At 48.9% G+C, this 13,615-nt stretch overlaps 1 long non-coding RNA gene across 1 annotated transcript in view; it reads left to right on the forward strand.

Moving 5' to 3' along the window:
* The first annotated feature begins 4,993 nt into the window (after nt 1–4,993).
* The window catches only part of LOC134424927 (uncharacterized), a 24,766-nt gene continuing 16,144 nt past the window's right edge, over nt 4,994–13,615 (forward strand). Inside the window, exons 1-4 of the long non-coding RNA XR_010029506.1 lie at nt 4,994–5,087; nt 5,881–5,990; nt 9,394–9,559; nt 10,055–10,128. This is a non-coding gene — a long non-coding RNA (uncharacterized LOC134424927). The remainder of the gene's footprint in view (nt 5,088–5,880; nt 5,991–9,393; nt 9,560–10,054; nt 10,129–13,615) is intronic.

Below are 13,615 nucleotides of genomic sequence, written 5' to 3' on the forward strand. Positions count from 1 at the left end.
AAAACTCATGGGAGACTCTCACAGCAAAGATGCTGCAGCTGAAGTTTGGTTGACAATTGCTGTATTACATTTTTGCAGGTTGCTTGATCCTGATTCCTTTTGAATGGCATTTCTGGAAGAAAAAATATAAATATTTTCATGTGCTAAATTCAACAGAGATTAAGGGAAGCACTCCTCTGGATCCACATTCCAGAAACGCTCCTCAGGAGAGTCAGGGCAGTTTGCTGGTCTCGGGTTGGGCTGTGCTGTCAGCAGGGTCTGACACAGCAAAGCCTCCAGGGCTGTGTCCAGGATGAGAGCTCCTTGGTGGCTCTGTCCCATGGGTGCTGTTCCTGTGGGGATGCTATTCCAGGAGCTGTGTTCCTGCAGTGGTGTCTGTGCAGCGCCCAGGCGTGGGCAGCGGGGCAATGACCTCGTGTCAAACCCTCTGCAGCTGGTTTGGGGGTTGCTGTGGTGCCTGCCAGCGCTGCCCTCTGGCTCCGTGCTCCCCTGTTTTCCCCAGCTGAGTTACTGGGGAGCTGCACAGAGCTTTCTCCAGGTGCCCCCATGAGCAGATTTATTCACTCCCAGCTGGAATGAGCTTCATCTCCAGGTGGGAGTTTTGGGCTGCAGCAGCTGCCAGGGAGGGGATCCTGGCTCTGCACAGGCAGAGTGACACAGCTCTAAACCCCTGGGCTGGAAGGGACGGTGAGAGCCAGCGCTTCCTCCCCTAAAGCATTCAAAAGCAGCTTTAAATCGGATTAGGATTTAACAATCACTTCATGGTTTACTCACTGCAGGGAGGATCAAAGCCCAGGGAGGACTCTTCAGCTGTTTGCTTTTCCTTTATGTAGAAACTTCACCATGGCTGCCCTTAAACCCCCACTAAATACAATAAAACAACTCCAAAAAGCAAATTACTTAACCACAGCCTGAAATAAGGTGTTCATTATCTGGTGACACTTTTTTTTCCCTCTATTTGCTGTTTTACTAAGCTCCCATTCTGAGGCAGTGCAGGGAGCAGGTCTGCATTCCCAGCTCCAGCTGGATGATCCTGGGAGATCCCAAAGCTGGAATATGGATTTATCTTGCTGTGCTGTGTCACCACAGTGCCTGGGCAAAAAAAGGTTCAGCATTTACTCCATGGAGTAAAAGTGTGGTTCTCAGGGAGCAGGGACTGCTGCAGTGCTTCACAGATGCTGTGGGAATTTTCCTTGCAATTTGGTGGAAATGTTTTTAAAATCTGAGAGGTCTGTGTGCGTTTTCCTGCTCAAGGTGACCAGAGGTTTATCCTGCTGGGAGAGGCTCACAGACCTAAGCAGCAAGGTTTAAAAAGTAGTGGTAATGGGAGAGGGGAAAATAATTTTGTGGCTAAAACAGAGCACGTGTCTGTCCCTCTGGCTTCTTCCTATTGTTGTAATACAGATTTGTCTGAAAGTGGCACAGCTGTACAAGTGGCACTTGGGGACTTTGTTTAGTGCTGGTTTAATGGTTGGACTCAATCTTGGAGGCTTTTCCCAACCCAAAGGGTTCCATGATCCTGGGGTGCTGATCCAGGGATGCCCATGATTTATCTGGAGGCCGATGCCTCTTTTCCCCTCCCCGTGTAATGTGGTTTAGCTCAGAAGGGGAACTAAAGGCAGAATGAGGATTAAACTGTGTAAGCCTGATGGATGTTTTGTAGGTGATGCTTTGCAGAAAATCATTACTTTGAAATGTTGAAATAGAAAAGAACATTTTTCAAGCTTTTCAGACATAACATGTTTTGGAGAAGAAGCTTGGAACAGATGTACCCGTAGTTTATTCCATTTATCATATTAAAAATAAAGAAAAGACAATTTCAGCTCATTTACTGCTTTATTAGTTCAAACAAACAGCTTTTCTAATCAATGTGTATGGCAAGCACAATGATTTCATAATTGGCAGTGGTGGCTCCAAAATGAATGGTTCTGTCCTGATTTGTGGTCTGTAACAAGTCACAGTTAATACATTGGTCTAATCCAGCCTTATCTCATCTTCATTTCTGCACAGGAAAAATTATAGCCTTATTTTTAAATTTTAAAACAGTTGAGGGTTGGTTTTTTGCCCCATCCTTTTGAGAAAGTGCAGTTGGAAATGAGGAGAGCTGCACAGGGAGCAGTCCCAAGGAGAATTGGCTCAGCAGTGTCTAGGGGAGTCCTTTGCTCTTATTTATCTGGAGGCATTTATTGATTTTACCTTCCTTTGCAAAAATACTGATTTAATTTATGAGGTGATAGAAGAGGCTGGGAGAATAATTTTACTTATAAGAGAGCAGAATTGTCCAACTAATTGCCCAGGAAAAAGAGAAAAGATCTGCTGATCTACCCCTGCAGATGTTTCTCATCTGGAATACAGACCAATTCCAGACATTTATTTTTTTGATTACTGTTTATTTTGATGCTTTATTACACGGTCATTGCCAGGAAGGAAATGGTGCTCAGAAATCCAGCAAGATGTTTTTTCTACTTTGGTACTATTTATTCAGCAACAATTTGGGGTTTAACCCCTTTCTCCCCCTTTTCTTTGCCTGACTGTGAGCCCTCACTTCCATCCTTCACTGGGAACAGCAAAACTTGCTGGTTTTGGGCCCATCCTGGATGGTTTTAAACTTACTGAAATTTCATAGAGTCATTAATGCTCATTTCCAGATTGTAACTAATAAGAACCTGTTGGCTCTTTTTGCCACCTAGTGCTCCTGTCCCTGCATTACTGTGGAGGGTTGTGTGTGTGAGGAGTGAGGAGCCCTGTGCTGCTCGGCCAAACGCCCTCCTGGTTTGTCAGAGGAGTTTCCTTGCACCAGTGGAACAAACTCCAGCCTTCCCTGGTTTGCTCGAGAGCCACCAAAGGCTGTGGGAAACCTTCTGTGTGCTGGGTGGGAGAAAACTTGGAGCACCTCCTGCTTCTGCTCTGGCTTTAAACCTGGTGATGTTCCTCCTGGCAGATCTGGTTTCTCTTTAAACCTGGTGGTGCTCCTCCTGGCAGGTGCTGGGCTTGCTGATGCTTTGTGAGTTTGACAGGATGGTGCACGTTCCCCTGTGGACAGAGCCTCAGAGCTGATGGCTGGGCACACAGAGCACCTCTGTGCTCTGGGCTGGCAGCAGTGATGCTCCAACACCCCTAAGCTGTGCTTCCATGTGATTAAAAATGGCTGGAAAATCAAATATATGCAAAGCCAACAATCCCATGACACTTAATTTCTTCAGATTTCTCCCGTAGCTGTTGGTGTGCCAAATCTGCCTCAGGCACTTGCACTTACACCCACAGGTACGTGTGATTTGTAATTGAGGGTGATGCTGTGCAGTACAGCTGGAAATGGGCTAACCCTGGGTCCAAACTGGGTGTTTGCAAGAGCCCCAGCTGGGTTTGGGGCTGTGCTCATGCTGAGGGATGTGCAGCCCCCCTTTCCCCGTGCAGGCTCTGCCCTGAGCAAACCCCAGAGCACAATGGAGCCGTTCTGCTCCAAACGGGAGCAGGAAGGTGGGCGGACTAGGAAATATTTTATACTGGGGGTTTTCTTTCCACTGAGCCATGTCACATTCATGTCCCACCATTGCTTTATGGCCACGTGCCTGTCCCACCCTGCGAGGGGCAGACCTGCTGCTGTCCATGTGTCCATCTGTCCGTGTGTCTGTCCGTGTGTCCAGGGCAGGCTCTGCTCACGCTTGCACTCACCAGGGGCAGTGCTGTGGGATACAGCGGCACTGACAGGCTCCTGCACTGGGTGATATATTGCCCTTTGGTTCCTGGTGATGGCATCCAGACCTCCCAACCTTTCATAATCCACAAATGGAAAAGTGGCACTTAAAATGAATTTATTCAGGTGGCAGCGCTGTAAAACATGAAAATAAGGCTTTTGACTTGCTGCACCTACACTTGAGTGTCAATGAAAAGCTTTTTATTTGGTTTTAGAGCCAGACTTGCAGAAGTCAATGTGCCTTGTGGTCTGGCCCTGTGCGTTATGGGAGCCAGACTGGAGCAGGGCATGGGCAGCGAGGCAGGGATTGGGAGCAAAGCTGCCCAGTGAAAGACTTGCAAACCTTTGAGCATCACAGAGGGCAGAGTTTGCCTGGGGAAGGCTGAAAATGGGAGGGGAGAGATGAGCGAGACAAAACCCCAAATGAGATTCCTTTGGGATCAATAAGTCAGTCTTTATTTGCATGCCATGGTTTTTGCACAGTGGGATCTCCGGGTGCTCCCTGGCTGCTGCCTCCCTGCTGGGCAGCACAGGAGCATCTCCTGCCAGCTCTGTTGAGCCCTGGGGGCTGTGGGAGGAGAGCAGGGAGAGGGAATGGTGCTGGAGGAGCAGCAGCGAGCAGGCGCTGCTGGCCTTTGCCCATTATTTGATTTGCCACTGTCCTCAAACACAAGGTCATTTACAGCCTGCCGGGGCTGCCAGAGCAGGAAGTTACCTTGCAAAGGAAGGAACCAGCCCATGCTGTCTAAATATTGTCAATTGTGTGCTGAATGGAGGCCACAGCCTGAGGAACCTCAATAGTAGCTCTTTGTGTCCCCGGCTGCCTCCTGCCAAAGTGCTTTCCATAATTAGGAGTAAAACATATTTACATTCCTGCCGTGCTCGGGGCCGGCACACACCTGTACGCGTGTGGGTGTTCATGTATGGGGTGCAAGCATTTATATTCCTGTGCTTTTGCAGTGAGTGTTCCTGCCTGGAGTCACGGGAATGGTGCAGCAACCGATGGAGGTGACTGGGGTGTGTGGGACAGTTAGGGGTGGTAATGGTGAGAGGACAAGAAATCCAATGGATTCCCCCTCTGCCAAGCAGGAGCATAATCCCCATATAGAGAGATACTGTATTTGTCTGAATTGGGAGGTCTGGGCTGAATGCTCCCTTTTAAAATTCATTGACGTTTGCATGGAAACCAGAAAAATGGGCTTAAGTCAAGAATGCAATAACCTCACTCAGAGCTGCTCTCCATGGCAGGCACTCATCCGCTTCCAGCCGTTCTGCTCGCGGGAAGATAAATGGAGGGGAGGAATCCTGGGCATGGCTGCACGGGAGCGGGCTCACGGCGCGCTGGGTGATGCACAACAGCTTCTCCAGGCACGTTTCTCCTCCTCCCTCCATGGTAAATCGCAGCCAGACATTGATTAGTTCAGTTTGGGGGGAAAAGGAGCCGTGCAGGACAACTGGAGACAGGAGCAGAGATTGCTGAGCCCAGGCCAAGGCAGAGCGGGGCGGTCACGTGGAGCTGGCGCCGCGCCTGCTTCCAGCTGCTGGGGTTCATTAGGAGACAGCCAAAACACATTAATTAGTCTTCTAACATAACTCTCCTGTGCAGGCAGTGCTATGGGTTCCACAGGGCCAGAGGAGATGGTCTGTGCATGATGGTGAGAGTGATGGAACCTGTGTGTCCCCTGCCTGAGGCTTCCAGGAGTCCCCTGGGTGGTGGGACCATGCTGGGGACACCAGGAGAGGAGGCAACCTGCTTTAGGTTTGGGCTTTCCCCAGGTTCAGTGTGCCTTCAGATCCAGGCTGTTCTTGGGAGCAAAGCTGCCCAGTGAAAGCCCAGCAAAGCTTTGAGCATCTTAGAGGGCAGAGTTTGCCTGGGGAAGGCTGAAAATGGGAGGGCAGAGATGAGCGAGACAAAGATGAGTGAGGTTGTAGCCAGGTGGGGGTCGGTCTCCTCTCCCAAGAACAGGTTACTGGACAAAAAGAGATGGCCTCAAGTTGCACCAGGGGAGGTTTGGGTTGGATATTGGGGAAAAGGGATTTAACAGCCATGTGGATGTGGCACTTGGGGACAGGGGTTAGAGGTGGCATTGGTGGTGCTGGGGAACAGATGGACTTGATGATCTTAGAGGGCTTTTCCAACCTGAATAACTCTGTGATTTCTTCTATGGTTTTATTTCTATATGAAGTCTCCTCTGACAGATGTCCCCAGCAGTGATTTCAGACAAACACCCTAAAGTGGCTACACCAGTGCTCCTCTTGCAGGGCAGTCAGAAGAGACACCCACAAATGTACCCAGGTAATCCCTGCTCCTGCTGCAAAACCACATGTAAAAATTCTGCAGAAATCCAAGGAAAAAGTCGTGCTCAGTCTAAACAGGAGTTCACCTTTTCTCCAGAAGCTTTCTGAGCTTTCAGGCACTTAATGGAAACACCAGTGCTCACACTTGGAGGGCAGGCTGGAAAGTTTGCGTGGGCCTGTGTGTGTGCCAGGGAGTCAATTTTTGTCCGTCAGAAACCTCTTTCCATTCTGCTTTTGTCAGACTTTGCCTCCGTAAAGGGAAATTTGGACTTTCCATGTCAAAGCCCTCTGCAAATGTTACCCAAGGCCTCTCATCAGTGCTGTAGTTTGTACAGGAACAGCTCCCAGTGCTTGCCCAGGAGCGGGGAAGGCAGCTCTAACACTCCTGCCCTTTGAGGGAAATGTCTGTTATTTGGGATTTTTCATTCTTTCCTCCCTCAGTGCTCAGCATTTCGGATGCAGGCTCATGCTCCTGCTCTCTTTAACAGCCTGTTTTTCCTCTAACCACTTCCAGCTCCAAAACCTCTCCACATCTCCTCAATGTAAATACACTTCTCTTGCCCAGAGCAGCCTGGGGAGACAGTGGTGACCTTCAGCTGAGAGCAGAGCATTTCTGTTTGACCTACTTTGCTGCAGAGTGGGTTTGGCTGTGGCTGGGCTGCTCTCTGCTCCCTGGAAGGTCCTTGGGGAGATGTCCATGTGAGTGGGACAGCAGGGCTTAAGGAGATGGAAACTCCAGGCCCTGAGTTGAGGTGATGTTTGGGTAGCTGGGTGCTGGGTTTCTCCCTAGTGCCAGCTTTTATATTTGCAGCTTTAGATGTTTGATTGTGCCTTTAAAACATCTGCCACAGGTCAGTAACACAAAATGCCCATCACAAAATATTCGGTTTTCATTCACTGCTCCATTTCTCCCCCTTTGCTTGCTCTCCTCAAGGCTGGTTGTGTGCAGGGAGCAGCTGCAGGAGGAGCCAGGCTGCTGTGGCTCTTCCCAGGGCTCCTTGGGTGCTCCTTGGGTGGCTTTGTCAGGTCTCCCTTGTCCTCTGTGAGAAATTCTGGGCAGTGGCAGTGCAGCTGTGGCTGTGCCTGGGTGGCACAGGGTGCCCAGAGCAGCTGTGGTTGCCCCATCCCTGGCAGTGTCCAAGGCCAGGCTGGAGGAACCTGGGCTGGTGGAAGGTGTCCCTGCACACCAGGATTACTCAGCTCTTGAGATTTTGCCATTTTCTGCAGTACTGCTTGCTCAGGAGGGCTGTGGGGTGGCCCCTCTGGAAGGACAATTGTCTTTTGTTAGGCCACATGTGTCTTTAAAACCAAGCTCTCTCCTTATCTGAAGCTTAAAGTGCAAAATTCCCAGGTTGGAAGCAAGTTAAAATTTCCTGTTCCAGCTGCATCTGCATTCAGTCTTGGAAGCAGATACTTGGCTGTAATTCTAAAAAAGAAAAAGAAAAAAGAATATGAATTGATATTGCAGGTAAGAAGGAGCAGCTGAGGAAAAGATCATTTCAGAAGCACTTCAAGAAGTTTTCAGGATAATTTTCACTTATTTCTGAATAATTCCTACCACTGGTCACCCAATAAAAATAACAAACCCAAAGTCAGCCCCACGTCCCTGCTGATAAACACCGTGGACTTGCTCACAGCTTATCTAATGCCTGAACATCTGTTTCTCCCTAGCTGAGAGGTTCCCTTGGATGAGTTCATGCAACTCCCTGTGCAAAGGTTAAACAAAGTTGAGAGGCTCCAAGCAGTGGCTCTGTGCCACGGGGCCTGTGCTGCACAAAGTGCTTCAGTGTGAAATGTCCCAGAGAGCTCAGGAGGGGAAAAGAGTCACCCAGCCCGAGGCTGGGCTGCAGCAGGGCTGGGCTCCATGCTCTGAGAGGGCTTTTCCAGCCTCGATGGCATTCTGAGGGTTCTGAGCTTTCCAGAGACGCCAGCATGGAAAGGGTGTGTGGGCTGGGCACTGTCTCTGGCTCTGAGGAGATGGGGCTGAGCTCTGCACCTGCCTCCTCCTGCCTGGGCCATGGCACCGTGGCATCATGGCATCGTGGCATCATGGCACCATGGCATCACGGCATCACAGCATCATGGCATCGTTGCATCATGGCATCGTGGCACCATGGCATCATGGCACAATGGCATCATGGCATCACGGCATCATGGCGTCGTGGCACCACGGTATCATGGCATCACAGCATCATGGCACCATGGCATCATGGCATCATGCCTCCTTCTGCCTGGGCCGTGGCATCATGGCATCGTGGCACCATGGCCTCATGGCATCGTGGCATCATGGCATCGTGGCACCATGGCATCGTGGAACCATGGTATCGTGGCATCACGGCATCATGCAATCATGGCATCATGCCTCCTCCTGCCTGGGCAGTGCCCTTAGCTTCTCATGGGATGGGTTTGGGAGCTGAAGGCCTGCTCTTGGTTGTTTGTGTGCATGTAATTATTTACATTTTTACATTTTTGATTGTTTATTACTGTTTTCTGTCCTGGACAGCAGGACCTTTAAAGGCTGGACAGGTGGGGAGGACTGCAGGGTGATGGCAGCACCAACTCCTGGAGCTGCTGTGCTGGGCTGAGCCCTGGGTTGGGTGCCAGAGATGCTCCAGTGACACAGACAGGGCCCTTCCCACGGGGATGCCACCCAGGCAGGGGCATTGTCACACAGCTGTAACCTGGGGGTGACACCAGGGTGGCCTTTGGGATGAAGGATCCCCAGCTGCTGCCCCTCTCCTCCATCCTCATCCTCCCCCTGGAGGGCTGTAAGCACAGCAGGTCCCTGCAGCCCAGGATCCTGTCTGGGCTGTGCCATGCCCAGAGCCGTTCCCAAACTCCACAGCCACACTTTTGCTTCTGTGCCCTTTCCCTTCTGTCTCGGCTTTCAGCTCCTCTGGCTCCACATCCTGCGGGGCTGCACTTCACACGCGGAGCAGGGGCATCAAAGAGGAGATGCTGAATAAAGCCCCCACTTTATGACATCTCTTCAAAGTGCCTTTTTAAGAGCTCAAAGGACACGAGGAAAGGAGGGGATCAAAATCAAAGGAAGATTGGGGGGAGGGAAATTAAAGCCTCAGAGGAACTTTATGGCAAGTTTTCTGTAACACTTTCAATGCCAAAATCACAAGTGTTCCCAGCACTGCCTCTCCCCTGGCCATCAGATTTCCTGTTTACCTGCACTGGCTTCAGGGCAGCCCAGCAGCTCTGGGCAGCTTCAGCCCCCCACACAGGCACAGGGCACCCACAATTTCACTTTTTCATTCATTTTTTTGTAAGACCAAACCTTGCCATCCTGGTCCTTCAGGCCAAGGGGGAGATGTTTGCTCTGAGCTGCCTGGAACTCCTGGGGCTGGCAGCAGAGCTCACCTTCAATGAAAATCTTCTTTTTTTGCTTTCAGGAAATGCATCTTGCTCTTCTCTTGCTGTCTTCTACTGCAGGACCATCATTTTATCCCTGTTTGGGAATTTCCATTACTGCTGGGGAAAGGGACTTCTCCTGAGTGAACACTGGGATCTGACTTGAAGCAAGGCAAGAGAAGCAAAGCCTCCATGTAAACATCACAGGTAACATCTACAGACTCTGCTTTGCAGGGCAGAAACCCAAATCAACGAGGTATGAAGTGCTTAATTTTCACTTAGCTCCCATAATTTTATCAATTTCCTGTCTGTTTTTAAACAGAATAGAAGAAAAAGTGACGTACAAAGCAAGGGAAAGAAATCAGGCTGGTTTCAAACCCTTTATGGTGCTGGGCTGAGGCGAGCTGGAGCCCCATCCCTGTGAGGGGAGCACAGTGGGGCAGGGATGAGGCTGGAAAGGACTGGGATGCTCATGATGCCAATTTGGGGAGCTTTCAGACTTGTGTCTCTAAATGGAAATACTGAGAAGACAAATTAATTATCTGAGAAAAGGAAGTGGTGTTGGTGGAGGGAGGGAAGGGCCAGGTCAGAGGGGCTGTGGAGTTTCCTTGGGGCTCCTTGAGCTGTGCAGGAGCAGCCCGTGGCTCCACTTTGGGGCTCCCATGGTTAAACCATCAGTTAACAAATGCATTCCCTCCATAGGGGGGACTGCTTCTTCATCCCACTGCTTTTCCAGACGGCACACTGTGTGTTCCTGCAGGAATTCTCCTGCCCAGGTGAGCTCACCTGCACCAAGTGCTTTTCCCACGGGTGCTTTCCAGGACAGCTGCTCAGAGAATGGCACAAAGCTGCTGCTGAACTCCCTTCCCATTAATTCAGTCTCCTTTTTCTAATTTACTGAACTACACACCTTGCACTCTGTGCTCTGCTTTAAACAGGCACCAAAAATAGTCTGGATTGATGCAAATATTGGAGATAAAACTCAGTGTGTGCTGGGCTGTGGTGGAGGTCTGGTGCTATGCTGTGTGGGTGGTGGTCTGGAGGACAACTACTGCCAAAAAAACAAATTAAATTGATTGTTTTTCACCCAGAGAGGTCCCAGTTTCACTAATTATCACTGCAAAGGACACCTCAAGGTGAACATCAGTAAAGTGTTTCATATATCTCAGCAAAAAGGTAGTTTCATTCACTGGTAAATGTAAGGGGGGATTTAAGGCATGTGGAGTAACTAATCAGATTGGAACTTGCCTCGGAGACTGGGGCTGGGGCCTGTGAGGTTTGTTTACAAGAGGGGATTTGCGTGGAGGAGAGACCCTTAATGCAGCTCTGTACATTAATTGGAGTGAGGCTGGCTGCCCCAATGAACAGATGGCTTTATTTCCCTCAGGTGCTCCAGGCACGTGGGGGATTTCCTCTGTGAGCTTGGTGCTCCATGGCAGCACCGTGGGGTTTCACAAAGCTGAAGGATGAGGAGATGTTAATTGGACAGACTCTGCAGGTGGGCTGCAGCATGGCCTTGGTTTCAGGTCTGTGCTGGGTCTCACTTTTATTTTATTTTATTTTATTTTATTTTATTTTATTTTATTTTATTTTATTTTATTTTATTTTATTTTATTTTATTTTATTTTATTTTATTTTAATTTTATTTTTTAAAAATTATTTTATTTGAAACATATTTTTATTTCATTTATTTTCATTTATTTTATTATTATTTCTATTTTATTTTAATTTTTTATTATTAAATATTAATTTTTAATATTTTTAGATTATATTTTATTTATTTAATTTAATTTTAATTTAGTCAGTGTTGCTAAGATATGATTCCCCCTGGAAGCAGCAGGACCCACAGAGATGCAAACTGGCAGAGGAGGGAGGGAGGCTCCCTGAAACCCAAAGGGAAATGAAAATGTGTTTGGGAATCCTCAGCCAGCCGCACACAGGCACTCCCAGAAAAGCAGTGCTGGGCACAGGATATGGCCATTTCCCAGGCTGGTCCTGGAGCGTGGCACCTCCTGGCACTGCTTGCAGTGTCCTTTCCTAATGAAACTGGTTTTTTGTGCTTTTCATAGGCTGCAAATGGCTGTGCACATTCCTAAATATTTTCCTACTTCCCTTTTCGGGTGTCCAACATTATGCATTATTTTCTGATACTTACCTAACCCGGGAAATCTGTTTTCCATCTCACTTCAGCCAAGGTTTTCTTTTTAACCAGTCCTTCCCAGTATTTTCCTTTAGCACTTCTGGTTTGCTGAGTGAACTTTGCAGTGTGAGGGTAAATGAAAGTGAAAATGTATTGCTTGTCACACACTGGCTGTTTAGAGAGGGTTTGGGGTTTTTTCCTCCCCTCTGGATTTGAAGAGGGAGATATAAATCATTGATTTAAAACCACGGTAATTTAACAAGATTACAGGAGAGGGAAAATCCACTTCCTACCCAGAGTAGCAGTCTCTTAGGTCTCTCCACCTACACAAGCCATATGCATCCTCCGAGCTGCCCGAGATCCTCTTCTGTGTTTTTCTGGCAGGACTGTGGTGTAATCATTGAAGCCCATATGCAAAGCTTTCTTGGTGGGTCTTTTAATTACTCTGTAATTGGTCAGAGAGCTGCCATCCCTCAGCCCCAGCCTTTTCTCTGTGTGTGTGGAAAGTCCCAGAGCTGAAGGGATGCTCACAGCTCAGAGTCCCAGCTCGGAGGGATGTGATCAGGGGGTGCCTTTTTGTGCCATCTCCCTTTGTTACCAACATGACCAAGCTGTGCTTCCCTTGCTGGGGTGAAGCTCTGGGATGGGGAGCAGCCTTTTTTTTTTGCCATTTCCCTTTGTGACCAACATGACCAAGCTGTGCCTCCCTTGATGGGGTGAATCTTGGCATGGGGGAGCAGAGGGGTTTGTGCTGCAGCAGCATGGAGGGGATGCTGGATCCCAAGGGCTCTGCATCACAGCAAGGGGGTGGAGAGAGGGATGTGAAGGGGATGCTCATCCCTGGCTGGAGTTTTGGCTTCCAGTCGTGGGAAGCCTTTGTGCTGACCCCAGGGGGAGCGTGGCACAGCAGAGCTCCTCACTCAGAGCACTGCACCCCTAAAACTCAGGCATTGGCTGGTTTTTGTGACCTTGTCCAAAATCACTGAGTTTGGACAATGATTAGTGATCTCATCCAAACTCACTGAGTTTGGACAATGATTAGTGATCTCATCCAAACTCACTGAGTTCGAACAATGATGTTCCCCCTTCTCCTGAGGGGTGGTGGCTCCCAGGTTACCCAGGGCAGGATGCAGAGGCTGTGTCTGTGTTTGAGGCCAAATACTGAGTTCTAGAAACAGGCACAGCCCCAACTCTCAGTGGCACTGCCACATCTAAGCAGGTATCACACTAAATACCCTCAAAATAACAGCTATCCTTCTCTTGTTATTCCCATTCTCATTGGGAGTCAGGACTCCCACCAGGCACAGGGACTGGAATCTTTACAATAGATGTAGCAAACCACACACAATCCTTTGATTCTGGGAGCTGGAGCTCAAGCCCAGCTTCTGTAGCACAAACATGGGCGTCTCTTGGGTTGTCAGTGCAGAACATGTCACCAAAAGAGGTGTCCTGGAGCCTGCCCTGCTCCCTCTGGCAGGACAGGCTTCCAGTAATGAATTTCCAATGAAACGTTTTTCTAATTATAGCAAATTATTTTTACAAACATTTTCCTGGGAAGAGAGTTTGAAACTAGAGCCAAAAAGGAGAAGACTGAAATTCAGGCAGTGCCTGAAAAAAGAATTAAATGGATTGCACGCTAGTTAGCTTTCATTATCAGGCCAACCTGTAAACTTCAAATTAATGGGTTTTAAGGAACTTTATTCCAATATGGTCAGTTTGTGTCATTGAAAATTGGAATGCTTAGAACAATGCCATAAAACCGAGCTCTTCCCTCTCCCCATAGGACACCCTGGTGGCACTGGAGAAGGGTGGGTGGCAGACAGGTGGTGGCAGAGGTGACAGCCAGCAGCAGGTCACTGGCAGCACTGGTACAGCCTGAGCAGAATCTCTCGTCCAACAGCCCCCAAGGCAAATAATTTTGCATTTATTCTCCTTTCTAAGTTCTGCAGTGAACTTCTGTTCCTTTTCCAGTGCAGAGCCACTTCCAATTGCAAATGCTCTCAGTTTTGGGGGGAAAAGAGGAGTAATTCTTAGGTACCACTAAGAGAAGGCCCCACAAACACCAGCACAGCACAGTTTGTGCTGACAGAGAGGGCTCAGCTGTGCAGGCTCAGTGCTCCCTG

Source organism: Melospiza melodia, chromosome 14 (genome assembly GCF_035770615.1).
Source record: "Melospiza melodia melodia isolate bMelMel2 chromosome 14, bMelMel2.pri, whole genome shotgun sequence".
In the NCBI taxonomy this organism is placed as follows: domain Eukaryota; kingdom Metazoa; phylum Chordata; class Aves; order Passeriformes; family Passerellidae; genus Melospiza; species Melospiza melodia.